General features: G+C 39.4%; 1 long non-coding RNA gene across 3 annotated transcripts; it reads right to left on the bottom strand.

The window, feature by feature from the left end:
• Positions 1 to 815: 815 nt before the first annotated feature.
• LOC127476321 (uncharacterized) lies at positions 816 to 14492 on the bottom strand. Of its 3 annotated transcripts, XR_007906549.1 has the most exons (5): positions 13825 to 14492; positions 11436 to 13003; positions 8550 to 8838; positions 5972 to 6163; positions 816 to 5134 (listed from the first exon to the last, which is right to left on the bottom strand). It is a non-coding gene; the product is annotated as an uncharacterized LOC127476321 (long non-coding RNA). The 3 variants fall into 3 exon arrangements; XR_007906548.1 differs by lacking the exons at positions 8550 to 8838; positions 11436 to 13003; positions 13825 to 14492 and adding an exon at positions 6900 to 7533; XR_007906550.1 differs by lacking the exons at positions 8550 to 8838; positions 11436 to 13003; positions 13825 to 14492 and adding an exon at positions 6900 to 7533 and having other exon boundaries at positions 5119 to 5137.
• Positions 14493 to 14496: the final 4 nt, after the last annotated feature.

Raw genomic sequence — 14496 nt, 5'->3', positions numbered from 1 at the left:
AAACCTGACTCTTGGTTTCGATGTCAGTTTTACGACAGTTGTTCTAGAGATCTCAGGCTTGCCCTATGGAGATTTTGACCTGCTATTTCTAGATGAGACACTCAGTGTTAATGCTCAGGTGTACGTGAGTGATTATTTCTCTCAAGAGATGCCAAGGGGAAAAGTTTCTTCAATGTGTATTAGTATACGAACTTCGTTTAGTGAAGAAAATATAGGTTATAGTAAGGTCATTTGTTCCAACAACTGCAGTGTTACACAGATATGAACCATCAACTATGCTATGACCTTACTCATTCACCACCTACATATCTTGGTGGTTTGATACCGTAACTTGAGCTCTCTCGCTCACTGCCTGGTCAGGTATTGCCTGTTTGGCTAAGGAAAGCAGGTAGCAATTTGGTTTTCTAGATGTTCCAGGCTGGTGAATTTATGTTACAGCTCCAGCTTCAGCAGCCAATAGGCCCAGGCTCCAATTCTAGCATGGACTGCAGTTTCCTGGTGCTCTGTCTATGTTTGAGTCTGCTCCATGTTGCTGGCTTAGTAGCTATGAACTGTTTGCAGTGTGCAAAGGCCAGTCATCCTTGCAAGGTCTGTGTTACAGAGCCATAATTGCCTGATGGAAGGGGGAATGCTCCTTAGGCTGATTCAGACCCACTTGTTTCAGGGCATGTGCTTTCTGAGTGCTTGTGGGCTGGAGTGACATCAGGATGCTGCTGCTCGGAACTTGGTGGCTTGTATCCTCCACTGCATGAGGCTGAGATGAAACCACACATCACGAAGTCACTGGCTTATTAATGCCTGTGGAGGAGGGCTGAATTCTGCACTCACACTGCCTGTATAAATTGGATTGATTGGATTATTATGAATTGAAAAAAGGCTATGTAATCACGGTAACCTTCTAATTTAAAGCATGCAAACATTAATGGGAAAAGCAGTACAGGATTAATGTCAGTTATTACCATACCCCCAAGCAGAAGCCTCTGTGCGCAGATCAGCATCACACTGTGATGATCAGAAAGCCTGTTCTACTACAGGGGTGAAAAGTTCAAGCCTCTGATCAATAAGCCCAGGGAGTCAGGCAGGAAATTCAGCTGTACTCATACTCATGTGGAGGTGGGGGGTTTTGTTTTTGTTTTGGTTTGCTTTTATTTGTTTTGTGGGGGTTCTGTTGTTTGGATTTTTTGTGAGCTTCTCTATGCTAATAAAATCTATGCTTTCTGCTAGAGATACAAAAGGATGGGAAAAGAAATGAGACGTTGGGGAAGGGTCAAGAGAATCAAGATTCATGGTTGCATATTAAGTCAGTATTTTATGGATTCTGGCAGGACTGTAGTTCACTGCAGCTCAGTGAAGCATGGAAGGATTCACATTGCTGTTAGTTCATATGTCAGGCAATTAATCTTAACCCACTCTTACTCATATATGTTGGCTGTTCTATTATAGAGTATGTGTGTTTTAGAGAACTCCCTGAAGATACTGAACTACATAAAAAAAATCCCACTTAGCTGTACAGTAGTCTGTGCTGCAACATACAGAATTTCCCTACGTTTAAATTATATATATGTGTGTGTGTATGCTAATTATTGGTTAATGCTGACAATTTTTATAGTGGTTGTTACAGTTTTATGAGTAATTTGGTGTGGAATTTCTATATATTGTAAAAAAACTCAAACCTTTTAAGCTCTAAATAATTTAAGATTTAAAGCTATCACAATTTTCCCAAGGATTTCAAACCTGTGACAGGGTAATGCAGTTCTACAGCAATTCAGTTTCTGCTTGCTTGAACAGGCTGTAGTAAAGAGGAAAGGATTGCCTTGAGGCAACTTGTGGTAATAGCTTGGAATAGAGAAGGATCTCAGATGTTTCCTGAGACTGGTGAAATTCAATTCTGTTTTTGTATCAAATGACAGAGTTTGGAAAGAAAAGTCTGATCTTCACATAATGTACAATATCTCCAGTTGTGAAGTCCAGCTGCTTCTTGCTTTTTTTTTTTTTCACTATGGAAGAACTATCTTAGCCCAATCTTTCTGCTGGATTTTCTGATTTTAAAAATAACATTATTAAGAGACTTAGAGTTTCGTAAAATCAAATATAAACAAATTATCACAGTATTTTGAAATTGGTTTGTGCCTTTAAGATGAATCAAAGTATTTTTCTTTTCGGTCACTGTTTTTTCTTTCTTAGATTGTGTTGACTGCAGAAGACAAGGAAGTTGTCTAAATCTTTTAACCTTGGCTATTGTAATTAGTCCTTTGCAAAACAAAACCAAACAGATACCTCTGGTGCCATGTCTGAAATTAATAAAGTGCATAAGACTGAAATCCAGCAATTTACTTGATAAGTATCAACTGTTTTTTTCGTTGAGGAAAGTGGAATATGTGGACAGCTACTTTTATACCCTCTTTTTTACACTCTTCAGTCCATATAGTCAGAGCAGTGATGGACTATAAAAAAAGTCTCACTCAGACTTGTTCTTCAAGGGGATTACAGCCAAGCTGCTCCAAAAATCAGTTGTTCAAGCCAGGAAGAATATTGAAAGCTGACCATTGACAAAGTGGTTGGATTTGGTTTAAAATGCAATTAAAAAAACCCAAACAACCAACCATCTGATCTATTTCCTTTAGAGTTAAAGCCACTGTAATCTGGGAAACCTCATACTCACTCAGTTTTGTGGTATTACAGTGGGAGAAGAAATATGAGGGATAATTCCTTCAATAAGGTTCTAGGGAACAGAAGTGTATTTTATCTATATTCCAGCAGGGTCTTCACCTCCACTTGCCTCCTAAGGATCAGATTTTTGTCAGGAACCTGCATGGTACTGGGGAATTATCATGCACTTTCTGTCTCCTAAACAAATCAATTGGCATTCACATTATGGCTAATATAAGGCACATGCACTCTGTTCTCTATTCGCACTTCCTTGCAGTAGGTAACAATCTGTGGCCATGTTCCTCTGGTTCCCCCTTCATCTTCTGGGAAACATCCTCAGGAGCACTTCCACACCCATCTCGACCTTCCACAGGCAATAAATATGTGTCCTTCTCCTTGTCCCATTAAAAGATGGTGAAAAACTGCTGCCTTTTCCATTGCTAAGGTCTCTTCTCCTGGCATTACGTATGAGGCACTATTTCTCCTCAAATTGACTAACCAATTACCATGATCGTGTTAAACTTGTCCTAGCAGTTTTGTTTTCAATCTGTACATAATTTTTCCAGTTATATGAATTGGTGTGCTAAAGGATATTAGTTGTCCCTGCACAAGTTATCTTGATAGTATCCTTAGAGCATTTAATTTCTAGAAACACTAGTGCTGCTCCTAGGATTGCAGCAGATCACACTGTTACTTTAATATACTGTCATGAAGATTCAGAATGCAAAGCAAAGAGAAAATAAAACTAAGCAGTCCTTCCTGTACACACCTTAAAAATAATTTTTAAAAAGTGTGTAAATTTAGAAGTAGAATGCATTTTCTCTTAAGACCAGTGCAGAGTACTTTTTTCCTGTCACAAATCCAGCTTCCAGACTGCTTCAGGGAGAGGATTTGCCATTTGCACCAGTAAATCAGTAATATTTCCTGTACCTGTTATTGTGCAGTCCTTTGTATGTTAGTGCATATTGGCAATAAGTATTTTGATTGTCACTGGCATTTTCCCCCAAAAAAACTGTTTCTCTGGCACCTCCAAACCATAAAAGTTCCCGTGCTGCACTTCATACTTCTGCAGCCTCATGTGGGGCTGGCTGTAGGTGTTTCCACCGAGGATGGACAGAAAAGTGTGGCCCTGCAAGTTTACGGGGGTAAAATTTCAATCACCCTTTTACCATGCAGCCTCTGAGTCATGTGGTTGCTGGGTTCAAGCAAGGAGAAGCTGGGTTCAAGCAAAGAGAAGCTGCCAGCAGAGGCAGAAAGCCACAGAGACAGGAGGCTGTTCTCTGAGCCAGCTGGAAGCCTGTTTCCCCATGGCTGGATGGAGACCTTGTTTCAGCCACCCTGCCTGCACATAGGTCATCAAAAAGCAGCTACTGGAGTGCTTGGATTCTCGATTTCTCTCTCCAGTATTATTTACAAAATCAAGGAACAAAAACTGTGTAGTAATTTAAAATAAACCAAGATTAAAAAAACCCGAACAAACAAAAAGCATGATCCCAGATAAGAGTAGTACTTTCAGCAGGATCTAAATGTTTAGGGACCGGTGTGGCATTATCAAAAGTGAAGGACACAAGTTTAAAATTAGAATTGTACATTTCATTCATTTGAGCAAGATTCAAAGTTTTAGTCTAGAAATACACTAAAAAAATTATCCCTGCCCCCACCCTTCTACAGTGCTTGACAGCAGCTAATGTTTAACTGGCTAACAGGATCAGAGGAAGCAAGTTTGGTTCAGGAAGCATTGAAAAGACTGTGTGACAGGTAACTATCAGATTAATGTAAATACACACATGTATATGAGTATAAACACATAAGAATATATGAAACACGGAAGCATAGATAAGAGTATAAACATATTTTAGACTTCACTGGTTGCCTGGAGGATTAGAGCTCTCTGCAGAACATACTGAAAGGTCACCATCTCACTGCTTTTATCCACTGCACTTAAATGTGAAAAATAAAGAAAGTGATTTGCATCTTGTAGTTGAATGCTACTACTTTACGGGTCTTCCTGTTCTGTCATATGAATCAAGAAATGATGATTACATGGATTCAATTGTAAACCATAGTGATAAGACACCCCCTGAACACACGGCAGGAAAGAGACATAGAATTTTACATAGACTCATTAATCTGCAAATTTGAAAGTGACACAGGCTTCACAGTTAAATAAAAATCCTCTCCATTCAGCCAAGGTAAACCTTTGGAGTGAAAAGGAAGGAACTTCTTTTGGGGAATGAACGCATCCTTCTTGTGGGAGAAGTAAGAAATGCCATTTCTTCTTCACTTGGTGGGATAAGTTGAAAACAGCATACAAAAATAAGTGAAATTAAATGCAAGGAGACAGAGCAGGGTGTGAATGGCACCGCTTCTTCTTCAAGAACATCTTTATTTTGGAAACAAAGTGTCTTCTTTCAAGTGAAATTCCTTACAAGGAGTGGCTTCTTCTTGAAGTATTTTCAAACTGAAGTGAGTTGAGTGAGTCCTTCTGCTTCACCGAATAAAAAGGTAAACAACTCAGTTTTGGCACCATTAAGTTGCATTCACAGTCTATCATATTACAGAGACATTAGAAATGATGCACTGAATCATGGAAGTAGCAGCCTTTAAATGTCTCCTCAGTTTGGGAGCAAAAAGAAATAGGAAACGTGGGATTTGTCCTTTTGTTTTAGTTGGATATGAAAATGGAGACAGGAGCAGTTATAGCAGATTAGTATCCAGATACCAGCAAAGGAAACATATTTAGCTAAATTTATTCTTAAATATAAAAATGTGAACTATGTATTATCTGCAGATGGCTTGCAAAAGGAACTGCCCTGAATCGTGTCAAGCCAGTACTAGGAAGAAAGAGTTTAAAAGAACTTTATTAAGGTTGCAATTCCAATTCATGATGATATGAATCATAACATTCTTTGATAAGATTTTAATGCCATGATCATATACTACATACATGGCTGGAGAACTTAAGACTTCATTTGCTTCAAATTACAAAGAATGCAAGAAGGCAAAGGATGGTCCTACCATGGAGGCAAGTGATTTTCTGGCCTAAAGGGACTAAATTTTATTGCTGCTCCTGACATTAAGCATCTAGCACTGCTATGCAAATTGCTTAAAATAACTTGGCTACCTGTTGCATGTTGCTAACTTTCTATCCCAATAACTCAAACAGTCAGATTTCAGAGGTACTGAGCACTTAGAGCTCTAGCTGAAATCAAAAGGAGTGATGCTCTGAGTCCATGAAAAATATTCTATACTCATAAGCAACTTCAACAGTCAAGTTGCACACTTCCAAAATGAGCACTTAGAATAAATGGACACTTTTTACCTTGGCCTTTCCACAGCTTGGCTCTCTAATGGTAAAATCAGGAATACTTCATCTCATAGTAGTCTACTATTTTGGAGGTACTTGAAGATACTGTGAGCACAATTGGAGATCCCGTGAGGAAATCCAATCACATCTCCAGAGCAGGACTGGAATACTGTTCAGTAAGTAAGGCCTACAGCTACACTTTGAGGTCTGCAGAGAAAAGCAGTGACAACACTATTGAGCAGCTGTCTATCTTGTGTGCTTAATGAGACAGTCCTGAGAGAAAAATGGTCTAAAATGCATAATTAAAGGCTGTAACCTAAATGATACGCTCAAAAAAATAAAAAAGGGCTGCATTAAGGTTATAAAAGCAATGTGACTTGGGGCAATTTTTAGCGTATTGGTGCTTGAATCTGTATTCCCATCATTCTTTTAAGATGAATTTTTTTTTAATTGAGTAATTAATACTAAACTCTGGTCTACTCTAAAAAAAAGTAATGATGCATTGATTTGATGAAATGCAGCATATTGCCCTTTAAAATGTGGGCACTACAAAAGAGTACACAAAGTGTATTTTTTTTTACTGAGTTTGCAGGACAAGGTTTAGGTATATCTGTGTTTAAGATTGTTGGGTTTTAGCACAAATGTGGGCTAGGATACTGTCTTGAGAGAAATTGCTGTGGCTTCTTGAAGGAGCAGTAGCAGACATGAATTTGTACATGAAACGAGGCATACAATTTCAGTGGCTACACCTAGTATCATTTACCCAATTAGTTTTATATTTTACAATGCTTATAACATTTTATAACATCAGCTTGGGGTAATGTGTCTCCCAACCCTGCATAGCAGTGACTTTGCTGAATTTACTCAGATGTTGCATGTACACAGATATTTGCAATTAAATACTTGCCAAAATTATTTGTAAGCTTAGGTGAAATTATTTTACCTGGCCACCAGCATTTTGTTCAGCAATTCTTTGCAAATAGCCAGTATAGGTGTTGGTCAGCCTGATCTTTTATTTTTGCTAAGCTGTTCTGTGCATCCAGGTTCCTTCATTGCTTTTGTCCATGACTACAGTTTTCACAGCTCAGGTGGTAAGAATATAGTGGAGGCAGGGAAGAAGAAAACACCTTCCTAAAATTTAGTCATTTTACTACATAAGAAATTGATTCAAGCATCTACTTTGTTTTCATACTAAGATGTTGCAAATCTGTTACAGCTAGAACAGTTCAAGATTTTTTTTTCCAAGACATCTTTTCAACAAAATTGCCATCTGGTCATTGAAGAAAAGTCAATTTATTATAAAAAATAACTAACTGAAGAATGGTTTATTTCCTTATTATGACACACAGCAATATTCTTTTTAATACCTCTGTAAATGTTCCATGAACTGTTATGTGACAGGTTCAGCAGCAACCTTGACTTCACATTTACACACCTCCTCCTCCTTCATCCTTTAACCAGTGATTTCTGCCTTCTCTTCTCCCCACCCCAGGCTGCAGCAGATCACCTCTTGAAGTGTGCTAATGCACCCTTTCATTTCTGTATGATGATCTTTTTCTGTCCCAGATTAGCACCCTGACAGTACCTTGTATTGAAAGGCTTCAACTGATTTGCCTCAAATAGAAAAAGGTCCTGATTTTAGAGTGTTTTCTGATCTTAAAGTGTTAGACAGTGCTGGTTCCACTTGCACAACAGGTGATCTTTTACACATTACTTCAGTTTTTTATGTTGCTGCTGAAGAGGAATGTCTTTACAATTAGATGAAATTGAAAAGCAATTACAATCAACCATGCCACCAGATGGAGCTTCTTTTCTGCCTTTCCTGATGAAGGTGCTGAACCTATGGGACTGTAGCTGTATTTATAGTCAATGAAATAAAAAACACTCTTTCTATTTTTACTTCTGGTGATGCAGGACAAAGCATCCCTGCCTTCATAGATAGCTATTTCAGTGACTTCTGTTTGTATACTGTTAATGACAGCTATTGTACCAGTCCTTTACTTTTGCAGCATTAGGCTGTGTCATGCAGTCTTGCTTCTTGTTCATGTACTTGAGAGTTTTCAAGTACAGGCTTACTTTGTAGAGCAGGACACTAATATTAAAGCAGCATTTCTGCTCTTTTTTCTTTCCTACTGTAACAACTATTAACATTCTTTAGAAAAGCAAATCTCTCTTTATTCAGCCCACTACAAAATCTGTTTTATTCACTGAAATTCAACTCTGAAGTCTCTTTTTTGTGCTTTAGCAGTATTGTATTTTGTTACAGATATCTAGTCACTGGTATATATTTACATCAACTGAAGTTATGATGTTCATAAGTCATGAGAATCGATATAAATGACTGTCTCTCTTACAGGATATATTCTATCAGATACCTGTTTTACTATCTATTACCATAGCTGATAATTGAGGACAGACTGTAACTGAGGCTGTCCTTGGGAAATGCAGAGAGTCAGGGTTGAATTTACTCCTTTTCTGACAGTTTAAAAAAAATACACATTCAAGCATACAATTTTTAACGTAGAATTTTTACAGCAAGATTACTCCTCTGTTTTAAGCCAAGTGAAAAAAACGGGACTGACGTACAACTTACCTGTCTTGTCTGCGATTGCTGGACTGAAAAGGTTGGTCTGCATTTGCCAGCAGTTATTAAAACAGGCTGTATTGCACAACTCTGTTTTCCCAAAGGACAGGGAGGTATCTAAGCTGATGAGGTCAGGTTAGCATTTCGTTATGCCACGTCAAACGCAACTCTAAAGACCAGCAAGGTTTTGCCAGCCAACGTCATGAAGGTCCTTCTGATGAGCTGGCAAATTCTGTTGTCCTAGGAGAGACCAAATGAGTTCGTGCCACTATTGATTTTGAGTGAGTTACACACCTTGCTGCTTGTAACAAAGACAAACACAGAAATACAAAACAGAATTTATGTGGGTACAAGTTCATGTTGTTTTCCATTTTCATGTCTCATTTCCAATGGGTAAAAAAATCTAGAGATTTTTTAGAGAAGGAAGAAAGGAGAGGGGAAAATCTAATGTCTCAGGCATGTAATATTCATGTGCTAACAAAGAGGTGGTCTAAAGATGTGTTGTTTTGTCATATTTTATGTAGTTTCTAGGAGTATATTTTGGAGGGTATATCAAGCATTTGGAATTTTGGAGTGTCCTTAGACAAGAGGTAAACATATCTTCTGTCTGAATAAGTTTCTTTACAGAGTTTTAAGAAGACATTGGTTTTGGTTTTCTGAAGGCAGACTGCAAAGTGGCAGAGCAGGAGCAAAATCCAGCAATTTAAGAGAGACAGCAAGAAAAACTTAACTATTTTAATAGCCTAGCAATAGTTTTGAGGGTAGAATGCCCTTCATACCAACATACTCGGGGTAAGATGGAGCTTCTTTCTCACAGTAATCCAAAGCAATACTAGCATAATGTAGGGCAAGATTTTGATGCAAATTATATTTTTCCTAGATTGCAAAACAAAACCAACAACAACAAAAAACCCCCACAAAACCCCAAACAAACAAAACCAAACACAAACAAAAAGCCCCATAAACATAGAGGTTTTACATGTGAGAACCTGGATCCTAGTGTTCATCAGAAACTTTTGAAAGAGATGCGGTTCTGCAACTTTCTGGAGATTCACATTAAAACAAACAAAACCCCCAAAACAAAACCCTTTTCAACTCCTATACTGTCAATACATTTTGGAAGTTGAAACCTCACTGATAATCTGAACTTCTCCTTTTCATAGACTGTTTATTTGGGGTAAATTGTTGAAATGCAACAGTAAGTCTATAGGGAAGGCAGGATGACAGCTTGTATACAGGAGGGTTTTTTATCAGCATATAGTTTACTGACTGACAAACGCCTTGGGATTTTCAGTGTACCACATGAATATAAAAAGTTTAGATAATACCTATAAGTATCAAAGGTATTAAACCAAATCTTGACACCTTTAAGAGCCGCAAGATCCAAGCAACACTTCAGAAATCATAGTGCATAGAAGATTTTGTGCAACATGGTTATGTCACAGTTAATGCCAACTCTACTCTGAATTTAGAATATTTTGTACCATTACTATATATTTACTTTTCATGAAGAATGGCCTTAATTTTATATCAGAGGCAGGGAAATCTTTGACCTACTGAAATCAATTACAAAACTCCATCTTCCAGGAGGTTAGCATTTCACCCAAATGAAGGGACATTCCTTGCCTTATTGCCAAATACTCAGTATTTGTAATTGAAAAGGATATTCAACATCATTATAGGAAACACACCCATTGCTGTAGTTCAGGAAAATGGAGTAAGTATATTTTCCTGTATTTAAAGGAATCTCTACATCCCATAAGAAACATCAGACGAAAGTCTGCTGAGACACAAGAAAGAATATACAGCAGAGATCTCTAAAAGTGATTGTCTGAGCAACTCAAAGCTCTAAACGTTTGTGCTTACTGAGCATCCTGAAGAAATTACGTTTAAATCTTGGTATTTAAGATCTGGAAACTAAAGTAATCACTTCCATTTACTTGTTTCCATTTCAGTACTTTTCCCATTACAGATCTGATGCATGCCTTTTTGAAGTACAGCTGCTTGGTTTTCCTGCATAAAGAAGAAATTAGGTCTGATAATCTAACTTCTGAATAATTTCTATTCTAGTTGTATGGGCCCACTGAGATTTTCATTCAGTGTTGACCATCCTCATAAATGCAGTAAACTGAAATCCCATCCTTATTAGAAACACAGAGAAGTTAAATTTTCTGATGGGATAGGGAGCATTTTGCTTTTTGTTAAAAATAATTGAGAAGGCTATTAATATCCTCGCTGACATTTTTGTAAAAGGAACATGACTGTTAAAACTGGGACGAAGAACTACATAATTTTCAAAGTGAAACAAGTACGAATGCTGCTAGCATTTGGGAAAAGATGGTATTAATTTTGTGTGTGAACTGTGATAATCCCTGCATATTTCTAAATCCCTGTAAATTGTTTTATAGTGCTTAGCAGTTATGACTCATTCACATTTTCTTATAAGCTTATATTCTTTCATGGGGGATTGTCCTACAAAAGACTTAAGCGGGAAATTGGAGAGATGTCGCATATTTGAACTAGGTACATCCAAAAGTAGAATACTTTCCCCTTGGACTAACTGGGAATTTTACTAGTTTTGGATTTGAAGGTTGAAGCTAATATTAAAGATGCATTAAAAGAAATGATGAACAGTATTTGAATGAGCTTCAGTATTACATTATGTGGTTGAATGGAATCCACAGAATCCTCTCCAGTTAATTGACTCTGGGTGTCTGCAAACAAATATTTTAATGTTCATTTTGTTTTCAAATGATGACAACTATTGATCTAAGCAGCTTGATCAATTTATTAATCTGCATAGCAAATAGAGCTCCAAACCAAAATCTCCAATCTAATGAGAAATACATTCCCATGCAATCATAGTGAGAAAAAACAATACCATGGATTGCTTACCAGTGATTTTTGCATTCTTTTTTAAAATTTCATTTTCAGTTTTCTTCTGAGGATGCAAATACTCCTACAAGAAGTGTGTGTTGAATGCAGGATGGGATCAAGGTGGGCAGTTGGGAAACAAGATGGGGTGAAATGAAAGGTGGTGCTGTGTTGATCCTGTGTGTAGTTTATGACCTTAAACACATCTGGTCCAAGCTCAGGGAATGCAAAAAGCCTTCTGACTGCAAATATGCTCTCTCTCTCTCTCTCTCTCTTACTAAGAAATCTCTCTGCTTTTATCTCAACATCTTCTTTAATAACAAATGTGGTAAATTAGAAGCCTGAGATCCTGGTTGCCCTGTTCTTTTAAGAGAAGCCATTTCGAAGTGTGTAACTTATCTCCTTAACTAATAACTCCTTAACTAATGTCCTCTGGCATGGTATGTTGCATAGGTGAACATCTGTTCTACAGGTTTATCTGACTTTAAATTACCCCTTTCAAAATGGTAGCAATTCATTCCAACTAAAAATCCATCTTTGTATGCCTTTAATTGCCTGATTTTAATTATTTTCCTGCAATATGCATTCGTGTTGCCTTAACTGCTTTTGCTTTATTTCTGTGAATGGTGGTTCTTTTTCGAGGCCTGTCTCCCAGAGTTATGGAACATATAAGAAATGTGTATTAATTGCTATCCTATGACTTAACTCTTATCAATATTTACAGTTGGTTTCGCTTTTTCCTGTCCCCTATTTTGCCTTAACCTTTCACATTATTCTGTAATTTCTAGTAGTCCACATGGTTTTTGCCTTATGAGCAAACAGCAGATTTTTTTCCCTTTGCTGCTTAAAACATTTGTTAATGATTTGGCAAGCTGGGAAAGCTTCCACAAGAGGAAGTAAGGACTGGTTTCTTCCTTTCTGTTTTCCTCACCATAAAATAGATAACACTTCAAGAAAATAAAGTGGTAGTGTTGTATTTTATGAAAAGGATCTGGAACATACTGTAAGTACTAAGCACCCCAATCTAAACATCATCTATCCATTTATTTTTCCTTCCAGCTTGTTAATTTTGAGGTGCCACAAGCCTCAGATAGGTGAGTCATGAGGTCTCGATTCCAGGGACAGGTGAGAAAGCGCCTGCATTGCAACCTGTTTTCATCACAGTGAATGTTAAAAGGAGAGTGGCCCAAAGTTTTTGTCCCCTGCTCTGTTACAGCCACTGGCAGGTCGGAAGTGATGGTGAAAGCAGCTGACACCAGCACCTTCCCTGTCAGCAGGAAGAAGACAATCGTGTTCCTCTTTCTTGTGTTGCATCACAGACCTCAGATGAGTAACTCAGGACCATGCTCTGGGGTTTAGTACCATTAATTTGAGACTGGTTAGTTCAAACAGATGAAATAGTGGCACTCCAGCTCACTTGGAGAGGATTAGGCAAAGAAATGCTCCTATGAAGGGGGGCAGCTCGCAGCAGAGTGCTGGTGATGAACAGTTAATGGCAAAGTGGTGTTTGTCATGTTTTCTATTAGCACAGCGGGTGCTAGCCAGAATGTTTGTCCTTCGTTCCTCTTCTTACAATGCTCCAAACCAAACTACAAACAAATATTGAGTAATCAGATTATCTGGCACCTCTAAGTAACATTTCACTGTTCAGCTCTTCTGTCAAGGTGTAGTAAGAACATCCTCACAGCAGTATCTGCTAAGAAAACTGTTTGGTGGTGTTTCTGCTGCTTTGATATTCATTCCTCTGTGAGACCCAGACTGCACACTCAGTTGAACTGCACTGTATTCACTCACACTGGGAGGCTGCTTTTTGGAAACCAGATTGATGCTAAAAATAAAACAAACTATGCAAAACGAACAAAAAACCCCTCCTTGCTATCCTCCCCATCCATAGTGGGAGTATACTGCTTCAGAAAGCACCGTGTTATTTGCATATGCTTTTTAGTGTCTTTTCCACGAGAAAAAGAATGGAGGGGAGTTTAATAATGTAGTATTTTTGCAATCATCTATCCAAATCACCCCCAGACAATACTACGGCACACACAAAGTATAGAACCATGTTTGGAAACTTCTCAGATATGGATCTCACCGTACTAATAAAAGTATCTTGCTATGAGGATGCTGTTTACTATGCATCACGCCTAGAAAATAAAACTGAGGGATTCTACTTCTCTTTATTCGATTAAAAGGTAATGCCCGTATTTTGATTTTCCTCCTTGATTTTTTAATCGGAAACTTTAACGATAGTCTGACCTTCTAAGAGGGCATGTGTGCACACGTGTGTGCCTCAGCCTTTGGACTCGATTTTCCACGGGTACTGTTAGTACCGAGTGTGGGTAAAAAATAAAGAGATCGGCTTAAAAAAATGTATCATACTTTAAAAAGTTAATGCCTTCGGAGTTTGTTTTACCTTTGGGGTTTTGTCCTGGAGCTCTGGTCTCAAAGCTTTTTCGCTGCAGTTAGGATGGGTGGAAACCAAACTAAACACAAAAGCCAGGGGTCTAAGCCATGAGTCTCACAAACTCCCAGCGGCTCACGGGCAGGACCCCGCGCTACTGACGCCCAGGCCGGCGGCAGGGCGGCGGCTCAGCCCCGGTCCCGAGGGGCCGCTCAGCTCCCGCCGCCTCCCTCCCCTGCGCGGCGGGCTCGGCTGGAGCTCCTCGGTGATGCCAGCACGGAGCTGGGGGGCTCCTGCTTAATCCTGACCCTCCAGGCTCTTTCTTCGGTGAATCTCCGACGGGTGGAAGCCTAAATTACGACGACGACGATGACAATAATAATAATAAATTAGAGCAATAACCAAGCCCGCTCCAGCAGCCCACGGCCCCGCGTTCTCCCCCGGCCCGACAGAGCGGGGCGGGGCGGGCGGACCCCGGCGGGCCCCGCGAGGCGCCTCTCCCCGCTCCCGCCGCCTCCCGCCGCCCCCCGCAGCCCCGCAAGGCACGGGGCAGCGTTGCTCTCGGCTCGCTCCTCCGCGCCCTGGTAACGGCGGCCCCCGCGGGCGAGAGGACGTGCGGGGCCGCCCGTCGCGGCTGTTTCCGCGTTGCCCGTCCAGGGAGGTCCCGCCCCCGCCCGCAGCCGC

Source organism: Manacus candei, unplaced genomic scaffold, assembly GCF_025592945.1.
Source record: "Manacus candei isolate 608988 ecotype Guabito, Panama unplaced genomic scaffold, ASM2559294v1 h1tg000049l, whole genome shotgun sequence".
Taxonomy (NCBI): Eukaryota; Metazoa; Chordata; class Aves; order Passeriformes; family Pipridae; genus Manacus; species Manacus candei.
This window is presented reverse-complemented; position numbering and strand designations above follow the sequence as displayed.